General features: G+C 46.3%; 1 long non-coding RNA gene across 1 annotated transcript; it reads right to left on the bottom strand.

Annotated features, from left to right (window-relative positions):
* Positions 1-6537: 6537 nt before the first annotated feature.
* LOC141923852 (uncharacterized) lies at positions 6538-9372 on the bottom strand. The gene is made up of 3 exons (XR_012623414.1): positions 9276-9372; positions 8419-8525; positions 6538-8307 (listed from the first exon to the last, which is right to left on the bottom strand). It is a non-coding gene; the product is annotated as an uncharacterized LOC141923852 (long non-coding RNA).
* Between the last annotated feature and the right edge of the window lie 5057 nt (positions 9373-14429).

Raw genomic sequence — 14429 nt, 5'->3', positions numbered from 1 at the left:
TTAATGGCTTGGCACAAGATTCAAGGGGTGCTGGAGATGTCCCTGCTGAACTGTGATTGAATGTCAGCAAGCCATTAGCTGAGATTGTTTATTCCATGCTGACCACTTTACTTCCACTTAAACTGTTCCATTAAAAATAAATGTGCTCTTCTGACGGCAAGCGGACAGTCCTCGCACAAGGCTTGCTTCACCGTGAAGCCCAACAGCTCGCAGTACAGATCTGCAGGCAGCGCTTGGCTCAGCCCCAGCCCTCCTGGCTGGGAATGCAGTTGTGGGCTGTCACATGCCCAAGGCCAGCCTGGAGCGCTGCCTTACCGGCTCAGACACAGCAATGTCCTTTCACACTCACAAGACCCCGACATGCCTCTGTCCAAAGAGCTCTGCATACTTGGCAGCCAGCCCTCTTGTGATTTTCCAGTGGCACGTGTTCAGTGACTGCTGCCGTTAGCTTTGGCAGATGCAAGGAAAACATTTTGTAACCCTGGAAAATTCCCAGTACTCACACTCCATCTGACTGGCTAACAGCATCCTCCTCCAATGGCACCTCTGGATTGAGAAGCATCAAGGAGCGTAAGCAATAGGCCTTAGAAAAGAAGGGAGAAGGGCAAGGAGGGAAGAAGGAAAAAGCAAGAAGCAATTTTTTCTCTCTTCAAAAATTTAATGATATTATTTCTTATTCTGAGTATTCAAAAGTTAATAATTGGTCCTCAAAAACCATGCAGTTAGCTTAAAAATCAGGCTCTTGATACAGCTGAGATTCCTTTTCATTTGTCTTCTGATCTTTTGCCTTTAGGAGGTGACATTTGCCAGCTTTTCTATGCAGTCTCAATGGCTAGAAACCTACTCTTCATTGTCGTGAAAGCTGAGCTACTCACATAATCATATGACTCCAGAAGCTGGAGATAGAAGAAGTACATTGCGTCCCACGGGACCAGCCACCAGAGTGCTGGCAACACTGCAGAATTTCCCTGGAGAGCTCATCCTGCCGTGCTTAATGTCCCAAAGATAATGTACAAAGTCTCAGATGAGCTGAAGGAGCAATCTAAAGGTCACATTCAGCCCTGAGCAATCAACCAGCACAAGTCTATAGATCATGTACCTCTCAAGTAGGACCTCTCCATCTAGGCAATGCTGACATTCATGTTGACCTCAAGACTGGATTGGATTTCACTCAAGGTGCATTCAGAAGAGCCAACAGCTCTACTGGTAACTGCAAAAGTGAATGGAAGCAAAATCTCAGAACTAGAAAAATGTTTGTGGTTTGAGTCGTCTTTTTTTTTCTTTTCCCTTTCTGATAGATGGTGTATTCCCCCAAACCTCTCTTGTGTTGACCAAAAATTGTATCTAATTCAGAAAGTATCTTTTAGATGAAGGTAATGGTATGCTATATACAGAGAAGAAAAACAAATAAATATTTTTATCAATATGTTATATATAAAATATATATGTATAGAAATGATTTAATTTTTACATGTTTTCAGTTAAAATGCTGTAGTTTTTTCATTTTGAAACCATGTTTTATACTGAAATTTGCCTTATTTAATAACAAGAATAGATTCAAACCTGATCAGACACAGAACATGACATTTTGGATCCAACAAAATCTTTCAGCTCTGTGTGAATAAAATGTGGTTTATTTCAAATGCCCTATTAAGAAAATCAGTTCTCCACATGGGACTCATCTCAGACATGCTGGCAATGCAGAAGATTGTCCAGGAGCCTGTGGGGAGCCAGGGCTGGAGGCAGCAGAGCCCCCAGAACTGTCCGATACTGCTGCAAAGTCATTAATGACTTTGTTGCTGCAAGAGCTGTTTTGGGCAGAGGAGGGCACATTGCACCCAGCCGCTGCCTCCTGCTCCAGCCAGTGCAAGGGCACACTGGTTTGAGCCAGAGCTTGTGCAGGGAACAGGGGGTGCCTATGAACTTTGCAGTCATCTGGCAGTGTGTGTTCTGTATTTCCGTGTTAGGGTAAAACACCCAAATGGCCTTGCCGATAGCCGTCTCATGGACATCAGCAGCACCACACCCAAGCAGAACCTACTTCTTTTAGGATGCTGTTATGTGCTCTGTAAGAATTATTACTAAGGAAATGAAAGGCAGTAAGAGGCTTGCCAATGTTTGGATTTTTTTCTCCATTATTTGCACAGCCAGATAGAGGGTTTCATTATCTTCTGGGTTCTGGAGCAAGTTCGGACTGAAGGTTGTGCCAAGGATTGGATTTCTTGTCCCTATTTAGATTGACAGCTCTTTGAGGAAGAAGCATATGCTGCAAGAGCACTCAGCTACTCCAAAAGTCCAGAAAATGCTGCCTTGGCAGCACGTTTCTGGTGGAAGGCGTTTGGCACAAGTACTAAGTGGGTATTTTTTGACACATTTTGCCTCCATGATGTTTTCCCAGTGCCTTTCTGGTGGCAGGGGATGGGGTAGAGTGCCCCAGCACAGGGTGGGGTGACATGCCTCGTTGTGGTTTAGCACAGAAATAAAATGCTGAATGATGGAACATGCTCAGACAGGAAATCACTTATTTCCTTGTGCAGCTGCTATGACAGCAATGTTGATGTTGGATCTTCCCTAGCTGAAAGAAAAAAAGTAAGTAAGTTCAACAAAAATAAGGCCTGATTCCTGTATGGATGAGTCGTTGCCTCACTCTGGAAGGTGGTTTTCTACAGCCCCAGTGCACAGAGCGTCAACCACGCAAGCTGTCAGAGGTGGATAGCTGTACATTTATCTTTCTTTATCTACAAGATGCACAGCCCTGAGTAAGGAAAAAACAGTGATTTAATTCTGTTTGGCTGAACCCAGTAAGAAACAAGGAGGGATTTTCCAATAGCACTCAAAGCACTTTTATTTCCACTGCCCTTGAGACAGAGTTTTATAGTCCTGTCACTTGAGGACAGCTGCTTGCACTCTTAACTCCTGTGCTGCCTTTGGGGAAGAGGGTAATAGTCTTCAGTGACTAAAAAATCCTTTCTGGTCATTTCACATGGGAAAACTTAGGATTTCCTGGCACCAGGGTTGGGTCAGTTGTAATTTTCACTGCGGTTGTGATTCCTCTGAGAAAGACGCTGCACTCTCTGCTCAGCCCACTGGCAAAAAGGATGAACCTCATCTTGGCAGATACGTGTTTGTTTGTTTCTTTTTTCCCTCGTAATTTGTTCTCCCTGTGTTGCCGGTAAAATAAAAGACAAAAAGAGCTATTTGTTCATCAACCCTTTCTCCAGCCCTGCAGGCCATTTTTAACTTTTGAACAAAGTGGGAGCAGGGAGTATTTATGAAGCTGTGTGGCAGCAACTGACTGTAGAGGAAAATCAATGCTCACATCAAACCAGCTCAATAGCCTTGTGTGCATCCCCAGCTGTTTTGTTTCCAGATGTTACATTTTGCTCTAGTAACATTTTCAGTTGTCATTATCAACCAGAGCTGTATGTTTTAACTGCAAATGTTTCAACTTTGTTGACATATTAACAGACTCAGGTTATTAACCTTGAAAATGTGTGGAAAAGGAGATCTGCACCAAAGAGTTGGGGATTCCTTGTGAAATGATATATGAGAGACTGAGCAATGAGGTACGGAGAGCAGTAATGTGCATCTACTGACTCGACAGGACCTATGTTTGATTTATAGTGATTTATATCAGACTACAGTCAGGCACAGCCACCCTGTGTGTTTTCAGGCCCAGGAGGCAAAGCCTTGGGGCTGAGATGGTGCCTCCGTAGCTGCCGCATACCTTGGACTCACACTCCCCAGAGTTTGATTGGCAACTGCTTTGCAGTTCCCTGCCTTGCTCATGGAAGCAAAGTGTGAAGCAGCAGCAGCATCCCCACCTCCTCCAGGGTTTCCTATTCTTGTTTAAAAAGTAGGTCTTTCATTGAAAAAAAAATCCTATTTTTTCCTGTTTGTCTGTAAGGTATCTCCTTCTTTCCTTGAATCCCTCCCAGTCAGCAACCTGTGCTGGCTAGTTTTCCAGGAGGCTGTCACAACCCCTGGACTTGTCCTGGTGGTTTCCTGAGGGCATCATGAAATCCTTCCCTGTGACTGTGCCCTCCACAAGTGTGCATCCCACTGCTCAGTCCAGCTATGGAGAATTTGCTTGCATCCCCTTGCAGAGAGGGTAGGTCATAGCCAGCGACTACCTGGGTTGGTGGACATGTGTCTCCTGGAGCAGAGGCACATCCACACATTTCTAACTACCTGCTATCAAATTCAGCTTAGACTCAGGAGTATGAAGTTGCCCAGCACAACTGAGCCACACATTGACCTTCCCCTGCCTGTAATCACTCCTCTGGGGCTTTAAAGTCCATCTACTTCCATTAAAAAAACCCGTGGTCAGTGAGAGACCAGCGGTCACACTGAAGCAATGGTGATGAATGACATGGTGACATGCACAATGCAGGGACTGTCTTGAGCACTTGCAGTCAAGAGCACTTGCAGCACATGCTGCTGCATGCTCTCCGGGAGAACCCCATGGTGGGATGGTGATGGCACTGTCCCTGCCAGCAGGTTGTCAGCTGGGGACTGGTTACCCAGCCTGGGAACACAGAGGGAGGGAGATAGCATCCACTACCCTTCTGCCCACAAGTGCCCCAGCGCAGGAGTGAGGAGGCAGGTAAGAAACCTGCTTGGACCATAATGGGATGTGAGGAAAGTGCTCACAGAATGAGATGGCCCTTCACATAACCAAAGCTGGAGCTAAAACTGCTGAGACTGATCAATAACGGCTTCTCCCACAGTGCACAATCCTATCCCATAGTGCCAAGTCAGACAAGCAACCTAGCTCAGCACACTGCTCAACCCAGCAGTGAAGGCATTTAGTTGTCGCCCTTATGTCAAAAGACATTACATGTGTTGTGCACATGGGATTACTCCAGCAGGTCCCAGCCTCCAGGTATCAATGCCAGACATTGAGAGCAAACACACCTCTGAGCATGAAGGCAGGGGTGCAGCAGAGACTCAGGATTGCACTGGGGGGGACATCCTCATATTTTGTTGTCCTTTGAGGAGGACAAACCCAGTCTTTTACCCCAGGAGATGTCAGCTCTGACTCTTGGCAAGATGCATTTCTAGATCCTACCTAGAGGGTTCCTATGTGGGTTTCTACCTGATTTCTTTTATGATTAGTGGAGGTTTTGAAATATTTCTCTGTAGAAGGCCTCATAGACCTACCAAGAGTAAATGCTCCAAAAAATCAAACAGGCAGGGAAGGGTCACAGCCCCTGCTCAGGCAGGATTACAGTCAAGAGGCAAAGCTAGGTGTGATACACAGTGTCTGTGCCACGGGGCTGCAGCTGAGTGCCTTCTGCAAGCCCAGCACCGGTTTCCAGTCTCAGAAACCTAAAGCAGATCAGCCCCAAAGCTGATAGGTTGGGTCTGGAGTCAAGGCAGAATTTTTTATACTAGTTTGGTTGTCAAAATAAATATTCTAAATAAATAGTCAAAATAAAGGTAGTCCTCAAAAGAAACCAGTTCATCTAACAACAGAGGATTTCAGAAAGCTGGATCCAGATAGTTATTTAATGGATTCCCCCAGTTTGGTTGCTGAAATAAACTTTCTTATCATCTTTGTTTTTATAGAAAACAAAACCGAGTTAAATAAAATACAATTTCATACTATTGTTATTTGAAATGGGGCTATAGTGCAGGCTTGATGTAGGACTGCTCTAGACATCTCAGGAGTCAGGTGATGCTCTGCAGAGCTGAGCTCAGGCTCATCTCCCAGGCTGAGTGCTGTGGTGGCTGCTGGGCAGGAGCTGGGCTGGGCTTCCACCTAGCACAGTGAAACCTAAGCCTGAAGGCACCACATCAGCCGTGTGTACAACTGTTATTATTTCTTTCACACCAGATGTGGGCAGGACAACACATAAACATGTAGAATGCAAGGTGACATTGACTTGGCTTCAATGACATTATTTTGGGCTGCAAAATGACATTATTCAGGCTGCTCTGCTCCTCTAGGCTCCTGCCAGCATGCTGCAGGTGGCTGGGAGACCCCCAGGCCCAAGCTGGGGTGCCCACGGTCTGCGTTTCACCCCTCCCACCACCCCACTGGCTGCCTTGGGAGCTTTGTGGCTTCTGGATGGTGAGGATAAGCCTCCAACAGCCCAGCTGAATCCTGCCCCTGCAACTCCCAAGGACAGTGCCAGCAGGAGCTGGGAGACACACTCCCCATCACCAACGAAATCCCATGTGATGAGGGAAGCCGCTGCATCACCCCAGGTCTTGGTGGGAGGACACATCCCTCTTCTCCCGCTGTGGGGGATGTTGGATCCCCAGACACCCCTCAAGCCCTGGACACAGGTACAGCTACCCGCCTGATCTGGCTGTTTGGGCACCGTGGTTTTGGGTGACTCTCTGACCTAATCTCTGGGCGCCAAGCCAGAGTGGCTGTAGCAGGGGCTATGGAGACCGTCGACAAACATCCACCAGTGGTATCACCCAGCAGGAGGACACTGGGCTTTGGTGTCAGCTCAGTGCATAGATAAACTAATTACCAGGCAAAATGCCTGTTGGAAGAGAATTAGGAACCGCATGATCCAATGGTTGAATAATTAAACATTTATTAAAGGTATCCTTGGTTGACGCTCTTTGGATTTGGGCTGGATTTACTCCAAAAACTCCAGGGACTTACATTTTTTATGGCAGTGAATTTTTTGTGACCCTTGAATTATCTGTTTCAGATGTAGAAAAGCCTTCAGACTTCTCTCTCTCTCCATTATATTTATTAGATGTGTTTAAGCATAATGCTTTTGATTCTTGGCTATTGTTAATCACACATAGCTCTGTGAACTTCAAAACCCCCACAATGCCACTTTATTCCTGGCTATTCAGGAAAGTGTTAGGCTAAGCAGCAAGGATGGAAAAAAGAAAAGTGATGGGTGATTTTTTGAAGAGCAGACATTAATTCCAGATGAAGGAGCCTCATGCCCAGCTGCCAGAGAGAGCAGTTTGGAGATGATCAAATGAGAGAGGGAATGGTTTTGTCTTTCTGGGTTTCAAGCGGATACATCTCTTGCTCCAGCTGGGGACATGAGCAAGGGCAGGTTTGCACTGATTATACACTGCCTGGGATTAAAATATTTCAGTTCTAGGAGGATAAAAATTAACAGCAGCAGCTTTTAGAAGGACTTGCAGCAGGATGCATTATCAAGTAACAAGGAGGAAAGACAGGCCACTTAGTGTCTTCTCTAACAACCACAAACCAGCACATTAATTTTGTACTTAGGAATTTGAATGAGAAGGGCACAGCTGCACACAACCTGCTTGGTTGTGACCCCAGTGGATTATGAAACATGCTGTGCAAATATAAGTCATTATTGTTGCCTTTTTGGCCCTAAGCCACAATAAAAGATATCTGTGATGAGCCATAGTTTCATGCCTTTGGTGTGCCACGGGGCTAAAGGCCAAAGGCAGCATCATTTCACCCCGCCGGGAAGTGCATTAGTACCTTGCTAGTGCAGACTCTGGAGAGTGTTATTCCAGGATGAAGTCTTTCTTTTTTGTTTTGGCCTTAGAAACCCCACTTTTTCCAAAATTAGAATGAATGTAACTGGTTTTGTGTGCTTTCTCTGGTGCGGAAAGCAGGGGAGAAAAAAAAAAAAAGGAAAAAAAAAGAAAGTTTACTCACCTCTTTTTACTTATTTCCTTTGGTTTCCCCCACCCACCAGTTATTCCCAGTATATTTCCCAGACAAAAGTACCTTTAACAGAGGGCAGGATCTTGACTGGACTTTTATCTTGCTCTAAACAGTAGTTCTAGCCCAGACTACTTCATTTTTGGTTGAAAAGCAGCAGCAAAAAGTAATAAGCCTTCTAAGGTTAGTTAGTATTGGTTAGTAAGACAGACGTGTCTTTAGCTTAATGTTTGTTCTTTTTTCATTAGATGTCTTAACACTGCCTTTGGTGAAGAGCGAGAGCGCCAGAAATGCTTCGCCTGTTGCTTTGAACCTGTGCTATTCTGAAAACTGAAAACAAACCCATCAAATAGGAGCAGATCAGTAAAACAAGTACAAATCAGGGCAACCCAACATTGCCCCAGCCCTCCCCATGCTGAATACAGGCTCAGGCAAACCATGCAGTGGCTGTGTCCCACCTCTGAGCTGCTGGGAGAAAATAGTCATGAGGCAGAAGGGGCTTCCTGATTTCTAACTGACATTATTTTTGCACCAGGATACTAGATATATTTATTTTGTGTGGAGGTCTTCAGACCAGGTAATGGCTTCATGTTAGCCTGTCCAAACGCGGAGTTCATGTTTTGCACCATGGTCACAGCCACAGGTCAGGGAGTTATTTGAGCCCATTTCGGAAGAGATACCTGTAAAGAAAGTGATGACACTGTACAAGGTTGGCAGTTTATTCTAGAGTACAGGCATGAAGCCTCACGTCCCTGGTCCCCACCTGCAGCTTTCCTGACAGGGTTGCTTACCAGTCTCCTCCTGGGATGGGATGAATTTTCCAATCCCCAGAAATCCAAATTTCAAAGCTGTTGTGAACTGATGATCACAATGTGTTTTGGATCAGGTCAGTTTAAACCTTTTGGTTTTAAAAAATGCAAAAATAGTTAATTTTTACTTCAATTCTATTTTTTATTATTATTTTTTTTCTATTTTTAGAATTCTAATTCTATTTTTTAACTCCAACTATAGATAAACTTCATATTTGAAGAGTTATGCTAACAAACTCATCATTTCAGCAGTTTCAAAACTTTTCAAACCAGCTATCAAATGGGCAGATTGAAACCAAGCCTTTCTGCAAACTGTTCTTGTTTTAGCAAACTGGCATTTTTAAAGGAAAAATATGCTTCACAGGAGAAATTCCAGTTCTCTTTGCCCAAATTATTGTATAAAGGCTTTCATAACACTCAAAGGTCAGTTTGTTTTCTTGGAGAAAGCAAGTTCATATTTTCTTCCACTCTCCTCCTCTAACTTGAAAGGAAATAAGAATAAATAAACAGTCCTCTTTTAGTAATAAAAGTACCATTTTGCACTTCTATAAGCACTTTATACATTTGAAGCACCATAGAAAAAGTAATTCAGTAGCTTAAAACTTCTGCAGCTGAGCTGGTGAACCTGAAGCTGTGGAAATGCTGAAGTCCCAAGGCTGAGACATCTCGTGCCTGTTGGCTTGCAGAGGTTGTCGTCGTCTGTCAGGCTGCAAGGAGCTCCAGTGTCCCACGGCTCCATGCAGGGTTGCCACATGGGTGGCTGTGCTTCAGTCATGGGCTGTGCTTCGCTCGGTGGAGCCCTGCCAAGGCTCTCAATGTGCAAAAAGCCCAAAGCTTACCTTTAACTCGAGGGTCTGATCAGAAGAAATCAAGCTCTCCTGTCCCCAGATTTACCCTTGGGTTTCCAGAGCCAGAATTTCATCCTGGTTGGAAACCCTGCTGCTCTGCCAAGGTCTTAAAGGTCAGCAGCACTTGGCCACCCAGCACGTGGGTGCAGGAGTACTGGGGTGTGAGCCAAGTCCTAGTGTCCTGCCATGAGACACTGGCTGTGGGGGGACACTGAGCCGAGGGGAGGGTGGCACTGCTGGCACCCAGGTGGCAGTTGCTGCAGGGGCTTTTGGAGGGTTGTTGATGTGGTGCAGGTTTGCTGGGGAAGGAGGATAAGCTCCTTGTTATAAAGCCCTTTGCAGTGTGAGGTTATTTATCCTGTCAAAAAGAGGATGGGAAGTGGCTGACGCATGTTCATACATAGCCATACATAGAGAAAAAGTGACATCACAGAGGACTTGGGCTGGTGATGTGATGCCAGGAGGATGCTGCTACCAAGAAATCACATCTACAATGTGAAACAAATTTGGAGGGGGAGTTGTTAACCACAGGAGCAAGTGGCTAAGGCTGTGCCTAACACACCAGGCAGGAGTGTGCTGTGCTGCGGCTGGCAGCCCTGCACCCCAGCCCCTATGCTGCTGGGACCATGCCACTTACAGAAAGCCCAAGTCACTCGTTTCTTCTGAGCCTTGCCCTGGTTGCAAAAGGTTGTCTCTGTTTAATGGTTGTTAAAGTTCTGATGTAGATGAAGGAAGCCACAGTTTTAGCACAGCATGGGTGGCATTAGGAGAATCCTTCAGGTAGTTTTTCAGGCTTGATGTAAGGTTATATCTGTGGCTTAGTCAATTAATTATTGCATCCTTATTCATTTATGAATGAACAGCAGCACTCAGGGTCAGGGTCTCTTTGAGATAAGAGATGATGTAAAGCAGATTGTGTGTAACACAGCAGGGCAAGCAGGAGAGAAGCAGGCCAGAGCTGCCCCTTTCGGAGGGCAGGGCCTGCTAATGGTGCCCAGCTGTCAGATGTAATTGTGTGCAGCCAGCACTGTGTTAGCGCTGGGAATGGTGTAGGGTACACAGAATATATGATCTGCTGTGAGACACTTCACTCTGAAACTACTGAGTCACCAAAAGGCATGTGTGGGAATTATATTTCTTGCTTGCAAAGGGGGCACAGGAGGTGACATTCAGCTTTACAGATGGACTCTGCCTGCTGACAGAAGTGATCAGGTCAGTTTACTGCAGAGTGTCTGGACTTTTCCTGGGTACATGCTTATTCTCCTGCATCTTAGAGGAACCTGGAGGGCATTTCCAAAACAGTTGTTGATTCCCTGGGTTGCTGATGCTCCGGGGAGGTAAACTGCTCAGAAAATGAGTATCATTTACTGGGTATGTAGGGTCTGTTCAGCCCCTCACTGGAAACTCAGAGTATGTGCTCCTTCCCACTCAGCATGTTCCCAGCAGAAAAGTCCCAAGTCACAAACAACTGAAAATAGCAAAATGATCTCATAGATCAGTTGCTAAAAATATGGAGAAGAGTCTAGTTACAAACGCTGTGGCCGGGTGGTTTGTTATTCACCCGGCAGAGGAAGGCATCAGAGAATCCTGGATTCTTCCACTTTCAAAATCATTTTTCCTTTCTGGTGTTGCCTGCTGCCCTTTCCTGACCAGCACTGAGCTGACACCAAGCCCATTAGAGAGGAGCTTATTCAGAAGGAAGTGCCAATGAATGACGCAGGAGTACAATGCATCACTGGTGGGCCACTGGCTCTGCCAACACCTGCCCATCACCCAGAGGTGCTCTGTCCTGAGTCTGCACCAACAGGAGAGGAAAACATCACATCCCATCCTGAGATGGCTGATGTCTCCCCAGGGGAAACAATCCCTATACAGGCACAAGGTGGGTGCAGTGGTTTTGTCCAGAAGCCTGATGCTGCCTGAAGACCTGACATAGTTTTGACCTGAGGCTTGCTCACTCACCTTCAGGACTTAACTGGAGCTGGGAGGGCAGTTGTTCCAGGGGCTGCTGGGCTGTGGGGACTGAGAAGTCCCTCCTGAGAGCAGCATCTGTGCAGCAACTTCTGATGGAGAGGATTCACTGCAGGGCCCAGGATGGCGTGGTCATGCCGCTTGGCTTCAGCTTGGCATCTCCAGGGAAGCAGAATGCTCAAAACGTGCTCAGCAGGCTCCAGGACAGCTCCTTACCCCCCCACCTCTGCTTGGTTAAGTGTGACAGTAAAGGCAAAGTGTATTTTAGCAAGTTACAGCCAAGATTTTGGAAGCTGAAAGGTCACAAGTGAAAGCTATACAGTCCTCGCCTGTGCTTAACAGGATGCCCACAGCAGTGTCTGTCCCTCTGGCTTTTCTTAGATGCAGACAGTGGGATCTGGCATCCTCAGCGCAGCCGTTTCCCTACAGACTCCCTTGGTCTGTACAACTTTGCTCTCCCCTAGCTTGCAGCTAGGCTGACCTGGAACTCAGTTTTGAAACACAAATACACATCACATGGACAGCTTAGCCTGGCAGGAAGCACCTTGCAAGCTAAAGGATGATTGTCCATCCCTGATCACACCTAACTGAGCAGGAGCAATGTGTACAAGAAAAATGCACTTTGTACAAAATCCTTTTTTTTTCCCCTGGGGTATGCTGGGCATTTGAGGGGAGTTTCCTCTTCATCCTCAGTTGGTTTGCTGGCTGGTTACTCCCCACCTTCTTCTTGACATTACACTTCTCTGATGTAAACCTGGGTTGTATCTAACTCAGCAGCTTAGATTTCATCCTGCCATCAGCCATACGTTCACTCTGGAAACATTAACGCCACAGTGGCCTCTCTGGCCCTAGATTTGGATGCTGCTGCCCAGGGCCACTGCACCAGGAGGCTGGGAGGACAGTGTGGCAGCTCCACCAGAGGGTAGAGGAGGAGAAAGGAGACCATGAGGTTGCCCCATGTCAGTGACTGTCCTGCACAGATGGAAACCACACCAGACAGACCACCCTGCTACCCCGTGGGGGATCTCACAGCCCCCAGGGAACTGCATGTTGAAGCTGCAGTGGGTGTGTAAGTACCTCTGGAAGATGAAAACTCCTGGCTCCCATCAAGCAAGCAGGGCAGGAGGAACCCAGGGAGGCAACCAGGGCAGGCTCTGGGAGGTGTATTATCATGCATTATCTCTGTTGCACTATAGATAATCCCAAAATACAGCACATATTTACGTCTGAACTGCTCTAAAAATGCATAGGTTCATCTCCCAGAGAGGTCTATTGAGCCACTGTGGGTTGTCAAATCCTGGCTGAAGCTGTTCAGTCTTTGAGCTCCTCCCTTCACAGAAGACCTGCTCTTGATGCAATTACCTGGCACCTGCAAGCTTGAGAAAGACTGGGACTTTCCTCTCCAGACCCTTGTGGAGACCTGTTCTGCAGGAAAGCCCAGTGTTGGTCAGATGCATCATACCACCTTGCCTTCTAGGTGGTCCCATTACTGACAGTGGCTATCCCACCTCTGTGCCCACAGCATCCCAACATCCCAGAGCCTTGCATCCCCTTCAAACAGAATTCCTAAGCTTGGATGATGGCATTGCCACCTTTCCTTGAAAGGCAAGCAGACCCCCAGACTCATTTTTCTATGGCCATGTGTGCATTATCTTCAGGAAATCACTGCTGACAGAAAACTGCCTGGGCCCTCTTGTGTGTATGACTACCACTGGCATAACAGGGGCTGGGGCCTGGCTGCCCTTCCCACTGGAAAGCGGGTGTCATTGGCTTGCCCTGGACCATGAGTATCTCAAGAAGTTGTGCTCTCCTTTAAAAATGTTGCTTTACTGTCTTTTCCTACCTCATCAGCATCACTCACTGCTTTGTGGTGACTTTTGGCACATAAACATGAGTGAATACTACATTTATGTTCATTTCAGAAGCTTTTAAATGTTGCTGGAGCAGCGTGTTGGGGACATATCATCAACTAGATTTAGGTCCACCACAGATATCTTCTGCCTTCTTTATCACCAAAGTACGTGTGTTTTAATTTCATAGAAACACAGCTGCAAGCTGCGTGATAATCTGCTGGTTCTGTCCAGGCACCGAGTGCCTCCAACCATGCTGACCTGCCTAACCTGGGACCCCCGCCTCGCCCCAGCCCAGGGCCCAGGAGCCCCTTTGCAGCTCAGCTGGAGCCCTGGTCCTGGGGCTCAGCAAGTTTGATCCAACACAGACATTTACCCAGGGACAGATGAACTGCCAGGTCTGGGCTGTGCTGGGCAGGACGGTCCCCAGGGTGATGGTCCCCATTTCTCCTATGACTTTACCTAGCTAACACACAGGTCCCACTTCTCCTCTGGGGCTGTGTTTTCTCCAGCCAAATATTCCCAGCACATGCCTTACCTAAAGGTATTTCCTTTTGTCAGGAATTGCAGTGGAAACCAGGATTTGGCTGGCAGAGCTTCCTGCTCAAAGCTAAAGGGAGAAGGAGATCCCAAGTGGAGGAGAAGATCATCCTTAACCTTTCAGTTCAGAGCACTTTACTGGCTAGTAGTAACAAAGGGAGTTAAATAGGGCTGGTGTCTTTTTATTGATACGATTGCAGGTCTGTTGAATAAAGAAAACCATCATAATGCAATGTTAATTCCTCCAAGGCATTAGTACAGCATTGTGTTTGGTTTTAAAAACTTGTGCAATATGTAATTGCCAGGTAATTAACTACATGGTTAAAAACTGGTTCTTTTGCGGATCTCAAAATATTGATCATTGGTGGTCACCAGTAAGCATGACCACGTTTAGCAGCAATGCCAAAGAGCTGAGGTCTTCTTGACACAATTCAGTTTGTTCATCGGTGAACTAAATAATAACATAAAACTTCTGCTAATAAAGTCTGTGGAAGACATGTAAATTGAAGTGTAATAAAGAGGGACAAAGACAGGTTACTGTTACGTTAACCTGACTGGCCTGGTCACAGTCCCATGACATCCACTGACAGGTAGCTAAATACCAACTTACACAACACCAGAGACAGACACACAGACTGTCTTGGCAAGAATTAGTTCAGAGACAGATTTAGGAGTAATCATAGATGATCATTTCATCGTAAGCTGCCAGTCAGGTGGTGGCTGAAAATGCTGCTTACACAACCCTTTCACATATAAAATTAAGCTGTCAGGAAGAAATAGGGCA

The sequence above is a fragment of the Strix aluco genome, chromosome 5 (genome assembly GCF_031877795.1).
Source record: "Strix aluco isolate bStrAlu1 chromosome 5, bStrAlu1.hap1, whole genome shotgun sequence".
Lineage (NCBI taxonomy): Eukaryota > Metazoa > Chordata > Aves > Strigiformes > Strigidae > Strix > Strix aluco.
This window is presented reverse-complemented; position numbering and strand designations above follow the sequence as displayed.